The sequence below is a fragment of the Austrofundulus limnaeus genome, unplaced genomic scaffold (assembly GCF_001266775.1).
Source record: "Austrofundulus limnaeus strain Quisiro unplaced genomic scaffold, Austrofundulus_limnaeus-1.0 Scaffold120, whole genome shotgun sequence".
NCBI lineage: Eukaryota > Metazoa > Chordata > Actinopteri > Cyprinodontiformes > Rivulidae > Austrofundulus > Austrofundulus limnaeus.
The window spans coordinates 418,114-424,680 of NW_013952522.1; the positions used below are offsets into that span (position 1 = coordinate 418,114).

General features: G+C 38.2%; 1 long non-coding RNA gene across 1 annotated transcript in view; it reads right to left on the reverse strand.

Annotated features, from left to right (window-relative positions):
• The window catches only part of LOC106522032 (uncharacterized), a 20,278-nt gene extending 13,950 nt beyond the window's left edge, over window positions 1-6,328 (reverse strand). The window contains exon 1 of the long non-coding RNA XR_001310738.1: window positions 6,244-6,328. This is a non-coding gene — a long non-coding RNA (uncharacterized LOC106522032). The remainder of the gene's footprint in view (window positions 1-6,243) is intronic.
• Between the last annotated feature and the right edge of the window lie 239 nt (window positions 6,329-6,567).

The window sequence follows — 6,567 nt, forward strand, 5'->3', positions numbered from 1 at the left end:
GATTAGACAAGTTTTTTATTATTGTCATTACTGATTATCTCAATTTCGGCAAAAATAATTGACAAAATCCTACACACTGTGCCTTTACAAACAAACTTTTCCTAAAGGTGTTGGCAATGGCTGCTCTCAAACACTATTGTGCATAGCTTGAATAAATCCTCCCGGTCTGATCATCAGTTCTCTTTCTAAATAAGGGAAACAAATCAATGGTAGGAAGTGAAAATGTAAAGTGAATTGCATGCTGATTGGCTGATGTACGTGAAATTTAGAACTGAACGTATGCCAACGACRTGATGTCTAATTAGGCCACACACACCAAAAATTGGACTACTTTCCTATAGTGGGGTGGATTCCGATCAACCATAGTGAATTYGGTRCAGATTGGCTGAAATATTCAGAAGTTTGAGCTAAACGTATGACAACGGCATGATGTCTGACTTCRCCGCACCRCCACGACTTTCATCAAAAAGTCTTTGTGCTTGAAAACAAGTGAGATGAAGTTGTTATTGTGTTCTGACACAATTTTTTGTTGCAGTCAAGAGGGTCAGAGATGAAGCTTTCCAAGCAAAAAAAGAGGCCACTTCCTATTTGTCATAGTGTGTGTTTTTCTGCCTTAGTTTTCTAGTGTTTCAGTGTTCCCCTGTGTATCTCTGGCCTGCTCCAGCCACACCCACGCTCACCTGTTCCCTCTTGTGTCTCCTTCAGGTGTTTCTTGTTGTCCTTAATTAGTTTGCCTTTATATTCTGTGTCCTGACCTCAGTGTTTGTTGGATCATTGTTTCCTGTTTATCTTCATGCCCGTGAGTTCTGGGCTCTCCTGAGAAGTTCCAGTGAGTGTTTTGTGCTGCCTCACCAGTCTTTTTGGTTATATTAAAGTTTTTGTTACATTTTTTGAACCTCCCCTGCATCCTGGGTTTTTTCCTGCCTGCAGTCTGTCACTGTTGTTAGGGGCAGGGCTTTGATGATGCCACATGACCATGTAGTATGGTCGGGCATGCAACATGGATGACCCAAACCAGGTTTGTTGTATTTTACTTTCTATGTGAAAGTTTCAGCTTTCTTAAAATGTAACAGACAGACGGATGGAGAGCATTTGTAAGTCCCCCACCTCAGCCATGGGGGACAAAAAAAGATACCATTTTTTAGCTCTGCAATTGTCATTTTTCTCATTTAAAATAAAAAAAAACATTGTTTTACACAGAAAAACCAAAGAATGAAGCACATGGATTATAATATTTTATAAAAAAGATCTATTTGCATAACATAGAGTTTATTTTTTCCATAATGAAGCTGATGATGAGACGTGCTGGGTCATTTCTGGGTAGAAAAATGTCGTTGAAATAGTTTAGCACAGTGCACACAATAATGATTAGTGCTTTAGGGTTCCTCYAACAGGTAACAGATGTAAACTTTACTCTCTGTGTTCAGTCAAGCAGCTASAGAAGAGAAAGCTTTCGATCTCTGGTCCTTTGTGCACACATCGGGACGCTGCTGTTCTCATTACGCTGTACACCCTGATGAATAATGCTTTGTGTTATCAGGACGAACAGATGAAAAGTTTAGTCGCCCTATTGACCCAAAAAATAAAACGCTAAACAAACAGTCAACATTCAGGTTGAAGTGTAATTATGCCCAAAGGGAAGCTGAAAAACCGATGATTGAAGGTGTGAGAGGCCCGCGCTCGATGGGCTGCAAACAACAAAGGCAGTCGGAGGCAGGTGGAGAGACGTCCACGCACGCAGACAGCACTCACACGGCGAGGACAATGATAGCTGCAGCAACAATAGAAGTCAGATAATCACAGCTGCCTTGGTGACAGCACAGCATAATTAACACTAATGACCCTACACTTTATGAGCCTCTACAAAGACAATTAGTCCTCCCACTCCCCTCCTCCTCTCTGGGGCGGTGAGCATGAATTTAACCCACACCTTGCACTCCTACTTCATCCCACTGCGGCTTTTTCTTTTCTCGTTTTTTTTTCTTCCTTTTTAGCACATCACCTTGCTTACAGTCATACCTGTGGTGGGAGATGTGTTCAGGACAGGGTCTCAGATCCCCTCCATCTGTTTTATGTTGAAAATAACAACCTTTTTACGTTGTTCCATATTGGACACTTTTTTTTCCTTCTATGTGCCACCTTTTTACAAACATAACAGGCAATTATATTTGATAGATGATCCAAAAAAGGCATAACGCTTGCTGAGGTGTAGCTGACATGCAATTGATCATAAGGTAACTGACTGACGACTGGAGCAAAAACAAAGAAAAATCACACATTTTGTCAAACATCAGAGCACCCTGAGGAATAATTTTAGAGTCAGAATAACAGAAGAAAATATGACTCACCGATCAATAAGTTTTAGTCACTGAACCAGGAATACAGAATTACACTGCAGTTCACGTAAAGCAGTGATTCCCAACCTGGGGGTGGGTGTTGGCAGAGGGCATGAAGGTGGGGGGTGGGGGGTGGCACAACATTGTCTACTCAGAGGTTGTTTGTATGAAGCTAATTAAAACAAGTGTATTTGAATAATAAAAACAGTTCTTTTTTATGCAGACTAAAATAAAAGTTTGTAACTATTCACTTGATTCTTTTGTTATTTTAATAAAGAGATAAATGTGGAATGAATTTTTGGGGCAGGTGGGGAGTAGTGAGAGGGGTGGGGGGTCAGCTTAAACAGCTTGGCTTGGWTGTACGAAAGGGGAGCGCTGAGGAAAATAAGTTGGGAACTACTGCAGGGGTATTCTGACCAACCGRTGACGCCCTGCCACACACCCCAATTCAGGATTCATTACAACAAAATAAACATTTAAAAAGAGAGGTGATAATAATACTTGTACGTTTACATAATGCAGTGTTTCCCCTACCATTAACAGGCAAGCCCCCTCCCATCCACCACCACCACCCTGAGCGATTTAGTTGAATATCCCTCAATTAAGAGAAAGTAAACTTCACTTTATTCAAAATGAAACAAAACAAACAAGCTGGTGAGGCAGCATCCTTCACTAAAAACAGATATAAAGGATTTAATTAAAAAAATATTTCAACTGCTTCCCTTTTACTGAAATGAGTAAAAGTAACAAGTAAATATAAAGTTAATGAGTTATATTTTATGCTTTATCTGTCTTTGAGTGTGTTTAAAAAAACACTGAGGATTTGAGAACTGAAGAGGCATGTGGGGCCAGTAGTGGCGTTTATAACACATAATGACCAACTGGTGAGTGAATGGATGGAGAGGAAACAAAATGACAACTGAGAAAACTGAGCTTGATGAAACAGGAAACTGAACAATATCCATGTGATCAACGACTGCCTCAATTCATGGGCTGGGTCCTCATGAGGACCCAGCCTAGCTGGGCCACGTAGGCCACATCCTTGCTGGGCCGGGTAGGATGCTCAAAACTGCTGCAAAATGAGACGGTCCAACCTTCGCCTGATGTCGGCTTCACGTGAAATAAGAAAAAATTGAGTCAAATCAAGTATTTCAAGAAGTCTTACCAAGTAAAATTTTCTTACTCCTTTGGCAGAAATTTTGGACTTAATTTGAGTCAAATTTTCAGGCTAACAAGACAAATAATCTTACACATTCTGAAAACAAGATTATTATTCTTACACAATCAGTTCTTGTTTAGTAAATCAGTCTCAAAACAAGATCAAAAGACCTTTTGGCTGGATATAAGATTTTAAAACTTGGTTAGGTGGACAGTTTTTGCAATGTGTCTGAATAATAACAACAACGTTTATTTAATTTATTCACAAATTCCAGTATTTGAAWGTATTTAAATGCTCATAGATCAGTGATATAGCAGATCATCTCTTCATAAACATTTAAGTATAAACTTTAGCCCACTAACGCCAAAGCAGTGATTGTGATTAATTCATGGTGGGCTGAGGGTAAATTAACAAGAACATTTAATATTGTATTTAGTAATGAGTTAAAAGTTGTATTAAAAAAAGCAGTATGTATCATCTTGCCTGAACCGTGGATAAATCAGTACATTTTATCACTTTATACCTAAAGAGTATAGTGGTCTTGAGTACTACTCCCTGGTGTGCTCTCTAACCCCATCTCTGGCCTTCATGCCAATGGATCTGTGGCGCTTGGTGTCTCCAGTAACGACTTCCAGCCAAACTCACAGCACCAGACCGGAGCTTTTAACACCGTGTAATTAGCAGATTATTGACTCTCTCTCTCAGACACCTGGCGTGGGCAAGTTGAAGAATGACTGCAGTTAATTTCATGCTCTCAAGACTGTGCTGTATTTGAGGGGATGACAACTGTGCATTTGGTGCAGCCAGAGAAGCTTCATGTTGTTTATTCTGGGTGATTGTGTGTACCTGATACATCAGGTTTAATTTCAGCGTTTTGTTATAAAGTTATCTGAGAGTTGTATGAGTTTCGAGGCAGACACCAACCGGTTTGCTTCACTGTTTGAAACTATCTTTACGAAATAAGCATTGTCTTTCATGCTTCAGATTTGTAAAAATTGATACACTTTTCTTTTACATGTATTTTTGTCAGTAAATTTGCACAAAAATGCTGTAATACTCATATTGCACCACCAGCTGGTAAGCACAATAACATTTATTGTAAAGAGAAAAAAAATATTCATAGACCGGCTAAAGATTCTCCCAAAACTTTTTTCCAAAAATATTTTTAAATATAGTTTTAAATTTTCATTTTTAGTTATAATAAATAAATAAATAAATAAATAAATTGGTTTGTTTTAATGCACAAAGAAACAATGGGTGTGTTCAAAAAAGGCAGGTCCTTGATTTTGAAAAATTCTGTGTCTCTGTTCTTAAAAACTTCCTCTTTATGAAGCAACCTTTAAAACTTTAGCTTTTCCCACACAAAATTCAGTTTGTCAGTGGAGGAAAAAAAAGGCAAATGCAGCAGAAAATCTCAGTCCTTAACAAAAAAATCACAACAATGTGAACAGGTTGTCAGTTTGCCTTGTTTAGATTTTATAGTTCAGTTTCTGATAAAATACATTGTTGACTTTGTATAAACCATTAAGTTGTATCTGCTTCACTTTTAGCAGGAGGATATTTATTTCATATTAGACAGTAAGCTTTTTCATTTGCAATTTAGCAGAAATACGGTATGGTTTCTAGAACGAGTGGTACAGCATGCTTTGTTAGAAAAGTAACATGACTTGGAAATCTGAAGTGTTTTGAACATTAAGATGTAATCAGAACATTGTGCTGCAGTGTTTTTCAATTCAACCATTGATGGATGTGAAATAATTAAAAGTTTGTCTAAAAGTAAATAAGTAGCATCGCCAAAAATATTACATTTGTTCCTAAATATAATAAATGAAGGACAGAAGTTGTAAGAAAATATAACTTTTTGATTTTCACATTATGCTCACAAATGCAGCTGTAAAACCACATGTGCGCATATTTATCATTACATCTGCAGCACACACTGAACCATATTAGATCGTCTGTAGAATTGCATTTCTGTCTCTGCTGGTCTCAGTGAAAAAACTTTGTGCGTCTATGCAGGGCAAAACACCAGTGGTGTGATAGCGCTCCTACAGAATAGTAAATATTTGATCCTTTTGCACTGGCAGCCTGGCATTCTCTCTGTTCTCGGTTCAAAAGGGGCTGAAATCAGAAGTCATGGTAATATAGTGCGCAAAACAAAAACAACAACTCTCAACTGACCTCTAATGCCTTGGAGAAACTTTATCATCTGCTTGCTTCTGGTTGTCAAAGCACATTTTATCTGCAACGAAGCATCCAATCTGTATTTTTCATTAATTTGTTTGTCTTTATAGTGAAATATTTTTATTTTAACTTATTAAATGCTGATAAAATAGCACTTGTGTTATACTAAAAAATGCAGAGGTGCTAAATATTGATCAAATAGCAGAGATTAAAAGAAATGTTTTGTGAGAATGCAGTACAGTAAAAGTTCAACACTTAGCCTTATGTGAATCTATTACTAAAAGGTTTTGTTTTGTTTTGTCAACAAGGCAGCACGATGGATTAGTGGTTAGCACTGATGTCTCACAGCAGGAAGTTCTTGGGTTCGAACCCTGGTTTGGGCCTGTGGGGTTTCTGTGTGGAGTCTGCATGTTTCCTAGATGATCTATGATTAAAATTACAAAAGCAGACCATAAACTGGCCTGGATAACCAAACTTTAAATAAAATGTAACAAACCCAGATAGAGTGTAATTAGTACAAAATAGACAATGACAAATGATATGGAATACCTGAGCTGATCTTACCTGCTCCTTCTGAAACGTATTGTGACAGGAAGGCCATATTGATTTTCCTCTCTYCTCTCAAAACTTTCAATGAGATAAAAAATCCACATGACCACCAAGCCGGTGAGTGGATTACATGTAGTTTGTGACTTAAAAACTAAAGGACACAGTGTGGGGTAGTTATGTGGAGAGAAGGGGAGTGACAGATTGGAAAACAAGATTTGCCTGCAAGGAGGTGCTGCATAATCCTGCAAACTAGGTGTCTGAGCAGGTCCAGTGGAACTGAAGTTAGTGGACTCCATGTGACACACACACACACACACACACACACACACACACACACAC